Genomic DNA, 14494 nt, shown 5'->3' with positions numbered 1-14494 from the left:
ACCCGTCTGCCTGTCTGGTCTGCTCCGGGGCCCACGTCCCGAGGGAACGCGCCCGAGAGCGGCGGCGGCCCCCACCCATGCCCGCACGCCACCACCGGCTGCGGCTCGGGACGGGAGCGAGCGGAGAGCCAGCCGCTCGCGGCGGGGCGGAGCCCGGACGGGGCCGGGCCCTCTCCCCGCCCCAGCGCGCGACGGGAGAACCACGCGCACGCTCGCGCACACGCGCGGCCCCGCGCCCGACGACGGCCCGGCCGGGCGTGACCCTCCCCCGACTCGGAGGGGGGAGGCGCCGGCCGCGGTAGGCAAAGAGCAGCTCTGCCCACGCGCCACGGTGGTGGCGTCCGTGGCTACTACGCGCAAAGGAGGGGCGGCGGCTGGGGGGTCCGGTACCCCAAGGCACCCTCTCGGATCGCTAGAGAAGGCTTTCTCACCGAGGGCGTGTCGCCCCCGCCCATCGTCCGCCATCGGGCCCACCAAGGCGCTTACAGACACCATGGCCACGCAATGCAGGAGGGGTCTGCGGTAGAGGTAAGGCCTAGAGCAAGTCGGAGCGTCCGTGGTCAGGGCCGCGAGCCCGCGCTGCCCCGGGCTCGCCATCTCTGGCCACACTGGGCTTAGCTAGGGATCTACAAGGCCCCTGTGCGGCTCCCAAGTCAGTGCCTCCCCTCAGGCCGAGAGACCAAGGGAGGCAGAGACTGGGACGGAGGTGCCGATCAAACAGCACCTCCCAACCAAAGAGCCAGCGCCACGCCGCTGGCTCGGCCCGCCACGGTCACTCCCACACCCGCGGGGAAACCCCAGCAAGGGGAACGCGCGGGCACGCGCCCGAGCCTGCCCGCCCCCACACGGCACGCCGTGGGGGGCGACGAGGCACCCGTCCCCCCCGAGGGGGACGAGGGGCACGCCTCCCTTACCGACTCGACCCCCCCGCTCCTCAGACACACCAGCGCAGTGGTTACCTGAGGAGGCCGACGGGAACAGGGAACGACACCGCCACTCGGCCTCGGGCGCCTGAGGGACGACCTGGAACGCTCCAGGGGCACCGCCAACGGCCTGGGGAACGCGCTCACGCGCCCGGGAAGTCGCGCGGCGCGGCGGCAACACGGCCCGCCCCACCGCGGGGAGGGCCGCCCGCGAGACACAGCCAAGAGGCACAGGCAGAGCATCCGCCGCGTCACGGAGACCCCGACACCGCCCACGCCACGAGGCACGGGGCGGGGGAGCGAGGTCGGGCCGGATTCCGCACCCCTGCCGCCTCCCACACGCCACTCGCAGCGGGGGAGAACGGGCGAGGGGACCCGCGGGCAGAGCGAGAAGAGCGGTCCCGTTCGCCATGAACGTCCGTCCCTCGTCTGGCACGGCTTAGGCCCGGCCCGGGAGAGCACAGCATCACCACATCGGTCGGCAGCATAACGCGAGGGACCCCCGAGCAAGGGAAGGCCGGCGAGGACAGCGAGCGGAGGAGCCTGCTTCAGCCTCACCGACCCCTCTCCTCCTCCAGCAAGCGCGGGCGACGACCCCAGGACGAGAACGCCTGACACGCACTGGCACGGAGCCGGTGGGATGGGGTAAGTCGCGACCGCACCCGGGTGCCGGCGGCAGGGAGTGCACGTGGTAGAGGACCCCGCGCCCCTAACCCCGCCGCCCTCGGGTACCAGAGACCGGAGGTGGCACCACGGTCGTGGGGGCGCCTGGAACGCACAAGAGCCGGCGCGCAGGCCCCAGCGGGCGGCTCAAGCGGCGGGGGTGGAAACGGGCGTCCGGTTCTCGGCCAGAGCCCGGAGCCCTCCCCGCACACGCATCCAGGCACCCGGAAGCTCTCGGGCGACTGTCACCCGAGGAGAGCGTGTCAGCACTTATCTGGCGGCACAAAACCACCCATTCGGGGGCAAGAATCGCCGCGCCCGGAGACGGGGCCCACCCACGGATCACCAGGGGAACCCCTGGATCACGGCCACGGCCACCAGACCCCAAGCACGACCCCATCGCCACCAGGCCCGGAGCTCCCGGGGCCATCTGGTCGACCCCAGAAGCGTGGCGGCAGGGGGAGCCGGGGACAGCCTCCCCGGGCCGCCCGCGCGGGCCGGGACCGGTCGGTCCCTCCCTCTGAGTCGCCGGGTCAGGACTTAGAAAAGAATTCCGCGGAGGCGCCTCCGGCGACCGGGCCCGGGGCGGGACCGTGGCTCCCGTCCCTCAGCCGGGGCTCCACCTACGCCTCGAGCCGGCCCCCTCCCGCCTCCGGACAAAGACGCGACCCGCGAAACTCGGAGAGAGAAGTCCGGTCCGACGGCCCGGACCCACCCCGGGCACGCGTCCGGGCCGGGGACGCCCTCCCCGGCCCGCCCTCGAGGGCTCCCGGGGCCGGTCCACGCTCTTCTCCAGGGCGGGACTTGGAAAAAAAACTGCCACGGAGGAGGAGGCATCCGAGGACCGGGCCCGGTCCCCACCGCCAGAGCCGGTCGACTCGGAAGACCAGTGGGGAAAAGGCCAGCCCGGCGGCCGAGCCCGTCGCGCCCTCCACGGGCCTCCCCCGCAAGGCCCCGGCCGGTCGCCCACCTCTGGAGCGGGGCGCGGAAAGGGGATCGGCGACGCGGAAGGCCCGACCACCGGGCCGCCCTCGGGACGACGGCCGGGCACGGGACGAGCTCCCTCGCCCGTTCCCCCGCGGCGGCCCCCCACCCCCTCCCGGGGACGGAGGGGCACCGGCGGCTGCTGGTCGACCCGTCCGGGAGGCCCCACACCCCGGCCGGCACCGGGCGGCGCGGCGACAGCCACCTCCCTCAGTAGCCTGCACCTCCAATCTCCGGCGAGCGGGCGTCGCGCTCACGCCCCGGCGCCACCGGGCCAGATCCCGCCAGCGACGCCGGCCTCCCGGGACTCTGCCTCGGTCACCGCGGCCGAGTCCCGTCCCTTGGCCCGCGTCGCCGGAGCTCCGGAGGAAAGAGACGATATAAAAGCGGCCGCCAGGTGGCACCCGGCGACCGACGACCGCCTCAGCGGGACGGAGCCGGAGCGCGGGCCCGCCGGGGAGCACAGCCGGGCCGCCGGGCCGCCCGATCCCGTCCCGGAGCCCCCTCGGACCCAGCCTCCCGGCCCAGTGCGGCCCCGGGGCGTCCGCCCGCGGGCTCCCGGCCGCCAAGGCGCAGCCCCAGCCGCAGGAGGGGGACTCGGAAAAGGTTTCTCGGGCGATCACCGGGAAGGGGAAGGGGAGAGTTCCCCCCAGAGAGGCCAGGGGGCGGCCCGGGCCGGGCTGGGCCGGTGCGGCCGGGAGGCCGCCGCTTCCCGGAGCGGCTGGAGCGCCCCCGGGGTTCCCGGGAGGACTTAGAAAATCAGGGCGGGCGGGGACGGTCAAACCGAAACCAGGCACGTCATCCGAGAAGGACCGTGATGACGGGAGGAGGAAAGCTTTCCAGTCCAGAGGGCCTGTCGAAGGCAGGCGGAGAGTCTACCCGCAGAAACTGACGAAGATGGGCAAAAGAAGCTAGCTCAGGCGCCGACATTTAAGGAAATAAAAAAAAAAAAGCACGAGGGCGTGGAGAAATGGGGAAAAATCAACACTGAGAAATCTACCCTCTGAAACCGACGAAGATGGGCAACAGGGGCTAGCTCAGGTGGCAATTTTTAAGGAAAAATGAAAGGAAGTGCGTGGAGACCTGGGGAAAAAGCAACACGGAGAAATCTACCCTCTAGAACTGAGAAAGAAGCGCAACAGAGGCTAGCTCAGGTGGCAATCTTTAAGCAAAAAAAATAAGATAAAAAAATACAATGGCGAGGAGACCCGGTGAAAAAGCAACCCTGAAAAAGGTACCCTCTGAAACTGAGGAAGCAGGGCAACAGTGCCTAGCTCAGGTGACAATCTTTAAGCAAAAGAAACACACATGGGCGTGGGGAGCTGGCGAAAAGGCAACACTGAGAAATCCACCCTCTGAAACGGACGAAGATGGGCAACAGAGGCTAGCTCAGGTGGCAATCGTTAAGCAAAAGAAACACACAAGGGCGTGGAGACCTGGGGAAAAAGCAACACGGAGAAATCCACCCTCTGAAACTGAGGAAGATGGGCAAGAGAGGCTACCTCAGGTGGCAATCCTTAAGCAAAAACAAAGCACAAAGGCGTGGAGCCCTGGGGACAAAGCAACCCTGAAATATCTACCCTCTGAAACTGAGGAACATGGGCAAGAGAGGCTAGCTCAGGTGGCACTCGTTAAGCAAAAACAAAACACAAAGGCGTGGAGACCTGGGGAAAAAGCAACCCTGAAATATCTACCCTCTGAAACTGAGGAAGATGGGCAAGAGAGGCTGGCTTCAGGTGGCAAACGTTAAGCAAAAGAAACACACAAGGGCGTGGAGACCTGGGGAAACAGCAACACGGAGATATCGACCCTCTGAAACTCAGGAAGATGGGCAAGAGAGGCTAGCTCAGGTGGCAATCGTTAAGCAAAAACAAAACCCAAAGGCGTGGAGACCTGGGGAAAAAGCAACCCTGAAATATCTACCCTCTGAAACTGAGGAAGATGGGCAAGAGAGGCTGGCTTCAGGTGGCAATCTTTAAGCAAAAGAAACACACAAGGGCGTGGGGAGCTGGGGAAAAGGCAACACTGAGAAATCCACCCTCTGAAACGGACGAAGATGGGCAACAGAGGCTAGCTCAGGTGGCAATCGTTAAGCAAAAGAAACACACAAGGGCGTGGAGGCCTGGGGAAAAAGCAACACGGAGAAATCCACCCTCTGAAACTGAGGGACATGGGCAAAAGAAGCTAGCTCAGGTTGCAACCTTTAAGCAGAAAAAAAACACAAGGGCGTGCAGACCTGGCAAAAAAGCAACAGTGAGAAATCTACCCTCTGAAACCGACGAAGATGGACAACAGAGGCTAGCTCAGGTGGCAATTTTTAAGGAAAAATAAAAGGAAGTGCGTGGAGACCTGGGGAAAAAGCAACACGGAGAAATCTACCCTCTAGAACTGAGAAAGAAGCGCAACAGAGGCTAGCTCAGGTGGCAATCTTTAAGCAAAAAAAATAAGATAAAAAAATACAATGGCGAGGAGACCCGGTGAAAAAGCAACCCTGAAAAAGGTACCCTCTGAAACTGAGGAAGCAGGGCAACAGTGCCTAGCTCAGGTGACAATCTTTAAGCAAAAGAAACACACATGGGCGTGGGGAGCTGGGGAAAAGGCAACACTGAGAAATCCACCCTCTGAAACGGACGAAGATGGGCAACAGAGGCTAGCTCAGGTGGCAATCATTAAGCAAAAGAAACACACAAGGGCGTGGAGGCCTGGGGAAAAAGCAACACGGAGAAATCCACCCTCTGAAACTGAGGGACATGGGCAAAAGAAGCTAGCTCAGGTTGCAACCTTTAAGCAGAAAAAAAAACACAAGGGCGTGCAGACCTGGCAAAAAAGCAACAGTGAGAAATCTACCCTCTGAAACCGACGAAGATGGACAACAGAGGCTAGCTCAGGGGGCAATTTTTAAGGAAAAATAAAAGGAAGTGCGTGGAGACCTGGGGAAAAAGCAACACGGAGAAATCTACCCTCTAGAACTGAGAAAGAAGCGCAACAGAGGCTAGCTCAGGTGGCAATCTTTAAGCAAAAAAAATAAGATAAAAAAATACAATGGCGAGGAGACCCGGTGAAAAAGCAACCCTGAAAAAGGTACCCTCTGAAACTGAGGAAGCAGGGCAACAGTGCCTAGCTCAGGTGACAATCTTTAAGCAAAAGAAACACACAAGGGCGTGGGGAGCTGGGGAAAAGGCAACACTGAGAAATCCACCCTCTGAAACGGACGAAGATGGGCAACAGAGGCTAGCTCAGGTGGCAATCGTTAAGCAAAAGAAACACACAAGGGCGTGGAGGCCTGGGGAAAAAGCAACACGGAGAAATCCACCCTCTGAAACTGAGGGACATGGGCAAAAGAAGCTAGCTCAGGTTGCAACCTTTAAGCAGAAAAAAAACACAAGGGCGTGCAGACCTGGCAAAAAAGCAACAGTGAGAAATCTACCCTCTGAAACCGACGAAGATGGACAACAGAGGCTAGCTCAGGTGGCAATTTTTAAGGAAAAATAAAAGGAAGTGCGTGGAGACCTGGGGAAAAAGCAACACGGAGAAATCTACCCTCTAGAACTGAGAAAGAAGCGCAACAGAGGCTAGCTCAGGTGGCAATCTTTAAGCAAAAAAAATAAGATAAAAAAATACAATGGCGAGGAGACCCGGTGAAAAAGCAACCCTGAAAAAGGTACCCTCTGAAACTGAGGAAGATGGGCAAGAGAGGCTGGCTTCAGGTGGCAATCTTTAAGCAAAAGAAACACACAAGGGCGTGGGGAGCTGGGGAAAAGGCAACACTGAGAAATCCACCCTCTGAAACGGACGAAGATGGGCAACAGAGGCTAGCTCAGGTGGCAATCGTTAAGCAAAAGAAACACACAAGGGCGTGGAGGCCTGGGGAAAAAGCAACACGGAGAAATCCACCCTCTGAAACTGAGGGACATGGGCAAAAGAAGCTAGCTCAGGTTGCAACCTTTAAGCAGAAAAAAAACACAAGGGCGTGCAGACCTGGCAAAAAAGCAACAGTGAGAAATCTACCCTCTGAAACCGACGAAGATGGACAACAGAGGCTAGCTCAGGTGGCAATTTTTAAGGAAAAATAAAAGGAAGTGCGTGGAGACCTGGGGAAAAAGCAACACGGAGAAATCTACCCTCTAGAACTGAGAAAGAAGCGCAACAGAGGCTAGCTCAGGTGGCAATCTTTAAGCAAAAAAAATAAGATAAAAAAATACAATGGCGAGGAGACCCGGTGAAAAAGCAACCCTGAAAAAGGTACCCTCTGAAACTGAGGAAGCAGGGCAACAGTGCCTAGCTCAGGTGACAATCTTTAAGCAAAAGAAACACACATGGGCGTGGGGAGCTGGCGAAAAGGCAACACTGAGAAATCCACCCTCTGAAACGGACGAAGATGGGCAACAGAGGCTAGCTCAGGTGGCAATCATTAAGCAAAAGAAACACACAAGGGCGTGGAGGCCTGGGGAAAAAGCAACACGGAGAAATCCACCCTCTGAAACTGAGGGACATGGGCAAAAGAAGCTAGCTCAGGTTGCAACCTTTAAGCAGAAAAAAAAACACAAGGGCGTGCAGACCTGGCAAAAAAGCAACAGTGAGAAATCTACCCTCTGAAACCGACGAAGATGGACAACAGAGGCTAGCTCAGGTGGCAATTTTTAAGGAAAAATAAAAGGAAGTGCGTGGAGACCTGGGGAAAAAGCAACACGGAGAAATCTACCCTCTAGAACTGAGAAAGAAGCGCAACAGAGGCTAGCTCAGGTGGCAATCTTTAAGCAAAAAAAATAAGATAAAAAAATACAATGGCGAGGAGACCCGGTGAAAAAGCAACCCTGAAAAAGGTACCCTCTGAAACTGAGGAAGCAGGGCAACAGTGCCTAGCTCAGGTGACAATCTTTAAGCAAAAGAAACACACAAGGGCGTGGGGAGCTGGGGAAAAGGCAACACTGAGAAATCCACCCTCTGAAACGGACGAAGATGGGCAACAGAGGCTAGCTCAGGTGGCAATCGTTAAGCAAAAGAAACACACAAGGGCGTGGAGGCCTGGGGAAAAAGCAACACGGAGAAATCCACCCTCTGAAACTGAGGGACATGGGCAAAAGAAGCTAGCTCAGGTTGCAACCTTTAAGCAGAAAAAAAACACAAGGGCGTGCAGACCTGGCAAAAAAGCAACAGTGAGAAATCTACCCTCTGAAACCGACGAAGATGGACAACAGAGGCTAGCTCAGGTGGCAATTTTTAAGGAAAAATAAAAGGAAGTGCGTGGAGACCTGGGGAAAAAGCAACACGGAGAAATCTACCCTCTAGAACTGAGAAAGAAGCGCAACAGAGGCTAGCTCAGGTGGCAATCTTTAAGCAAAAAAAATAAGATAAAAAAATACAATGGCGAGGAGACCCGGTGAAAAAGCAACCCTGAAAAAGGTACCCTCTGAAACTGAGGAAGCAGGGCAACAGTGCCTAGCTCAGGTGACAATCTTTAAGCAAAAGAAACACACAAGGGCGTGGGGAGCTGGGGAAAAGGCAACACTGAGAAATCCACCCTCTGAAACGGACGAAGATGGGCAACAGAGGCTAGCTCAGGTGGCAATCATTAAGCAAAAGAAACACACAAGGGCGTGGAGGCCTGGGGAAAAAGCAACACGGAGAAATCCACCCTCTGAAACTGAGGGACATGGGCAAAAGAAGCTAGCTCAGGTTGCAACCTTTAAGCAGAAAAAAAACACAAGGGCGTGCAGACCTGGCAAAAAAGCAACAGTGAGAAATCTACCCTCTGAAACCGACGAAGATGGACAACAGAGGCTAGCTCAGGTGGCAATTTTTAAGGAAAAATAAAAGGAAGTGCGTGGAGACCTGGGGAAAAAGCAACACGGAGAAATCTACCCTCTAGAACTGAGAAAGAAGCGCAACAGAGGCTAGCTCAGGTGGCAATCTTTAAGCAAAAAAAATAAGATAAAAAAATACAATGGCGAGGAGACCCGGTGAAAAAGCAACCCTGAAAAAGGTACCCTCTGAAACTGAGGAAGCAGGGCAACAGTGCCTAGCTCAGGTGACAATCTTTAAGCAAAAGAAACACACAAGGGCGTGGGGAGCTGGGGAAAAGGCAACACTGAGAAATCCACCCTCTGAAACGGACGAAGATGGGCAACAGAGGCTAGCTCAGGTGGCAATCGTTAAGCAAAAGAAACACACAAGGGCGTGGAGGCCTGGGGAAAAAGCAACACGGAGAAATCCACCCTCTGAAACTGAGGGACATGGGCAAAAGAAGCTAGCTCAGGTTGCAACCTTTAAGCAGAAAAAAAACACAAGGGCGTGCAGACCTGGCAAAAAAGCAACAGTGAGAAATCTACCCTCTGAAACCGACGAAGATGGACAACAGAGGCTAGCTCAGGTGGCAATTTTTAAGGAAAAATAAAAGGAAGTGCGTGGAGACCTGGGGAAAAAGCAACACGGAGAAATCTACCCTCTAGAACTGAGAAAGAAGCGCAACAGAGGCTAGCTCAGGTGGCAATCTTTAAGCAAAAAAAATAAGATAAAAAAATACAATGGCGAGGAGACCCGGTGAAAAAGCAACCCTGAAAAAGGTACCCTCTGAAACTGAGGAAGCAGGGCAACAGTGCCTAGCTCAGGTGACAATCTTTAAGCAAAAGAAACACACAAGGGCGTGGGGAGCTGGGGAAAAGGCAACACTGAGAAATCCACCCTCTGAAACGGACGAAGATGGGCAACAGAGGCTAGCTCAGGTGGCAATCGTTAAGCAAAAGAAACACACAAGGGCGTGGAGGCCTGGGGAAAAAGCAACACGTAGAAATCCACCCTCTGAAACTGAGGGACATGGGCAAAAGAAGCTAGCTCAGGTTGCAACCTTTAAGCAGAAAAAAAACACAAGGGCGTGCAGACCTGGCAAAAAAGCAACAGTGAGAAATCTACCCTCTGAAACCGACGAAGATGGACAACAGAGGCTAGCTCAGGTGGCAATTTTTAAGGAAAAATAAAAGGAAGTGCGTGGAGACCTGGGGAAAAAGCAACACGGAGAAATCTACCCTCTAGAACTGAGAAAGAAGCGCAACAGAGGCTAGCTCAGGTGGCAATCTTTAAGCAAAAAAAATAAGATAAAAAAATACAATGGCGAGGAGACCCGGTGAAAAAGCAACCCTGAAAAAGGTACCCTCTGAAACTGAGGAAGCAGGGCAACAGTGCCTAGCTCAGGTGACAATCTTTAAGCAAAAGAAACACACAAGGGCGTGGGGAGCTGGGGAAAAGGCAACACTGAGAAATCCACCCTCTGAAACGGACGAAGATGGGCAACAGAGGCTAGCTCAGGTGGCAATCGTTAAGCAAAAGAAACACACAAGGGCGTGGAGGCCTGGGGAAAAAGCAACACGGAGAAATCCACCCTCTGAAACTGAGGGACATGGGCAAAAGAAGCTAGCTCAGGTTGCAACCTTTAAGCAGAAAAAAAACACAAGGGCGTGCAGACCTGGCAAAAAAGCAACAGTGAGAAATCTACCCTCTGAAACCGACGAAGATGGACAACAGAGGCTAGCTCAGGTGGCAATTTTTAAGGAAAAATAAAAGGAAGTGCGTGGAGACCTGGGGAAAAAGCAACACGGAGAAATCTACCCTCTAGAACTGAGAAAGAAGCGCAACAGAGGCTAGCTCAGGTGGCAATCTTTAAGCAAAAAAAATAAGATAAAAAAATACAATGGCGAGGAGACCCGGTGAAAAAGCAACCCTGAAAAAGGTACCCTCTGAAACTGAGGAAGCAGGGCAACAGTGCCTAGCTCAGGTGACAATCTTTAAGCAAAAGAAACACACATGGGCGTGGGGAGCTGGCGAAAAGGCAACACTGAGAAATCCACCCTCTGAAACGGACGAAGATGGGCAACAGAGGCTAGCTCAGGTGGCAATCGTTAAGCAAAAGAAACACACAAGGGCGTGGAGACCTGGGGAAAAAGCAACACGGAGAAATCCACCCTCTGAAACTGAGGAAGATGGGCAAGAGAGGCTACCTCAGGTGGCAATCCTTAAGCAAAAACAAAGCACAAAGGCGTGGAGCCCTGGGGACAAAGCAACCCTGAAATATCTACCCTCTGAAACTGAGGAACATGGGCAAGAGAGGCTAGCTCAGGTGGCACTCGTTAAGCAAAAACAAAACACAAAGGCGTGGAGACCTGGGGAAAAAGCAACCCTGAAATATCTACCCTCTGAAACTGAGGAAGATGGGCAAGAGAGGCTGGCTTCAGGTGGCAAACGTTAAGCAAAAGAAACACACAAGGGCGTGGAGACCTGGGGAAACAGCAACACGGAGATATCGACCCTCTGAAACTCAGGAAGATGGGCAAGAGAGGCTAGCTCAGGTGGCAATCGTTAAGCAAAAACAAAACCCAAAGGCGTGGAGACCTGGGGAAAAAGCAACCCTGAAATATCTACCCTCTGAAACTGAGGAAGATGGGCAAGAGAGGCTGGCTTCAGGTGGCAATCTTTAAGCAAAAGAAACACACAAGGGCGTGGGGAGCTGGGGAAAAGGCAACACTGAGAAATCCACCCTCTGAAACGGACGAAGATGGGCAACAGAGGCTAGCTCAGGTGGCAATCGTTAAGCAAAAGAAACACACAAGGGCGTGGAGGCCTGGGGAAAAAGCAACACGGAGAAATCCACCCTCTGAAACTGAGGGACATGGGCAAAAGAAGCTAGCTCAGGTTGCAACCTTTAAGCAGAAAAAAAACACAAGGGCGTGCAGACCTGGCAAAAAAGCAACAGTGAGAAATCTACCCTCTGAAACCGACGAAGATGGACAACAGAGGCTAGCTCAGGTGGCAATTTTTAAGGAAAAATAAAAGGAAGTGCGTGGAGACCTGGGGAAAAAGCAACACGGAGAAATCTACCCTCTAGAACTGAGAAAGAAGCGCAACAGAGGCTAGCACAGGTGGCAATCTTTAAGCAAAAAAAATAAGATAAAAAAATACAATGGCGAGGAGACCCGGTGAAAAAGCAACCCTGAAAAAGGTACCCTCTGAAACTGAGGAAGCAGGGCAACAGTGCCTAGCTCAGGTGACAATCTTTAAGCAAAAGAAACACACATGGGCGTGGGGAGCTGGCGAAAAGGCAACACTGAGAAATCCACCCTCTGAAACGGACGAAGATGGGCAACAGAGGCTAGCTCAGGTGGCAATCATTAAGCAAAAGAAACACACAAGGGCGTGGAGGCCTGGGGAAAAAGCAACACGGAGAAATCCACCCTCTGAAACTGAGGGACATGGGCAAAAGAAGCTAGCTCAGGTTGCAACCTTTAAGCAGAAAAAAAAACACAAGGGCGTGCAGACCTGGCAAAAAAGCAACAGTGAGAAATCTACCCTCTGAAACCGACGAAGATGGACAACAGAGGCTAGCTCAGGGGGCAATTTTTAAGGAAAAATAAAAGGAAGTGCGTGGAGACCTGGGGAAAAAGCAACACGGAGAAATCTACCCTCTAGAACTGAGAAAGAAGCACAACAGAGGCTAGCTCAGGTGGCAATCTTTAAGCAAAAAAAATAAGATAAAAAAATACAATGGCGAGGAGACCCGGTGAAAAAGCAACCCTGAAAAAGGTACCCTCTGAAACTGAGGAAGCAGGGCAACAGTGCCTAGCTCAGGTGACAATCTTTAAGCAAAAGAAACACACAAGGGCGTGGGGAGCTGGGGAAAAGGCAACACTGAGAAATCCACCCTCTGAAACGGACGAAGATGGGCAACAGAGGCTAGCTCAGGTGGCAATCGTTAAGCAAAAGAAACACACAAGGGCGTGGAGGCCTGGGGAAAAAGCAACACGGAGAAATCCACCCTCTGAAACTGAGGGACATGGGCAAAAGAAGCTAGCTCAGGTTGCAACCTTTAAGCAGAAAAAAAACACAAGGGCGTGCAGACCTGGCAAAAAAGCAACAGTGAGAAATCTACCCTCTGAAACCGACGAAGATGGACAACAGAGGCTAGCTCAGGTGGCAATTTTTAAGGAAAAATAAAAGGAAGTGCGTGGAGACCTGGGGAAAAAGCAACACGGAGAAATCTACCCTCTAGAACTGAGAAAGAAGCGCAACAGAGGCTAGCTCAGGTGGCAATCTTTAAGCAAAAAAAATAAGATAAAAAAATACAATGGCGAGGAGACCCGGTCAAAAAGCAACCCTGAAAAAGGTACCCTCTGAAACTGAGGAAGATGGGCAAGAGAGGCTGGCTTCAGGTGGCAATCTTTAAGCAAAAGAAACACACAAGGGCGTGGGGAGCTGGGGAAAAGGCAACACTGAGAAATCCACCCTCTGAAACGGACGAAGATGGGCAACAGAGGCTAGCTCAGGTGGCAATCGTTAAGCAAAAGAAACACACAAGGGCGTGGAGGCCTGGGGAAAAAGCAACACGGAGAAATCCACCCTCTGAAACTGAGGGACATGGGCAAAAGAAGCTAGCTCAGGTTGCAACCTTTAAGCAGAAAAAAAACACAAGGGCGTGCAGACCTGGCAAAAAAGCAACAGTGAGAAATCTACCCTCTGAAACCGACGAAGATGGACAACAGAGGCTAGCTCAGGTGGCAATTTTTAAGGAAAAATAAAAGGAAGTGCGTGGAGACCTGGGGAAAAAGCAACACGGAGAAATCTACCCTCTAGAACTGAGAAAGAAGCGCAACAGAGGCTAGCTCAGGTGGCAATCTTTAAGCAAAAAAAATAAGATAAAAAAATACAATGGCGAGGAGACCCGGTGAAAAAGCAACCCTGAAAAAGGTACCCTCTGAAACTGAGGAAGCAGGGCAACAGTGCCTAGCTCAGGTGACAATCTTTAAGCAAAAGAAACACACATGGGCGTGGGGAGCTGGCGAAAAGGCAACACTGAGAAATCCACCCTCTGAAACGGACGAAGATGGGCAACAGAGGCTAGCTCAGGTGGCAATCATTAAGCAAAAGAAACACACAAGGGCGTGGAGGCCTGGGGAAAAAGCAACACGGAGAAATCCACCCTCTGAAACTGAGGGACATGGGCAAAAGAAGCTAGCTCAGGTTGCAACCTTTAAGCAGAAAAAAAAACACAAGGGCGTGCAGACCTGGCAAAAAAGCAACAGTGAGAAATCTACCCTCTGAAACCGACGAAGATGGACAACAGAGGCTAGCTCAGGTGGCAATTTTTAAGGAAAAATAAAAGGAAGTGCGTGGAGACCTGGGGAAAAAGCAACACGGAGAAATCTACCCTCTAGAACTGAGAAAGAAGCGCAACAGAGGCTAGCTCAGGTGGCAATCTTTAAGCAAAAAAAATAAGATAAAAAAATACAATGGCGAGGAGACCCGGTGAAAAAGCAACCCTGAAAAAGGTACCCTCTGAAACTGAGGAAGCAGGGCAACAGTGCCTAGCTCAGGTGACAATCTTTAAGCAAAAGAAACACACAAGGGCGTGGGGAGCTGGGGAAAAGGCAACACTGAGAAATCCACCCTCTGAAACGGACGAAGATGGGCAACAGAGGCTAGCTCAGGTGGCAATCGTTAAGCAAAAGAAACACACAAGGGCGTGGAGGCCTGGGGAAAAAGCAACACGGAGAAATCCACCCTCTGAAACTGAGGGACATGGGCAAAAGAAGCTAGCTCAGGTTGCAACCTTTAAGCAGAAAAAAAACACAAGGGCGTGCAGACCTGGCAAAAAAGCAACAGTGAGAAATCTACCCTCTGAAACCGACGAAGATGGACAACAGAGGCTAGCTCAGGTGGCAATTTTTAAGGAAAAATAAAAGGAAGTGCGTGGAGACCTGGGGAAAAAGCAACACGGAGAAATCTACCCTCTAGAACTGAGAAAGAAGCGCAACAGAGGCTAGCTCAGGTGGCAATCTTTAAGCAAAAAAAATAAGATAAAAAAATACAATGGCGAGGAGACCCGGTGAAAAAGCAACCCTGAAAAAGGTACCCTCTGAAACTGAGGAAGCAGGGCAACA

Source organism: Equus asinus, chromosome 24 (assembly GCF_041296235.1).
Source record: "Equus asinus isolate D_3611 breed Donkey chromosome 24, EquAss-T2T_v2, whole genome shotgun sequence".
NCBI classification, from domain to species: domain Eukaryota; kingdom Metazoa; phylum Chordata; class Mammalia; order Perissodactyla; family Equidae; genus Equus; species Equus asinus.
This window is presented reverse-complemented; position numbering follows the sequence as displayed.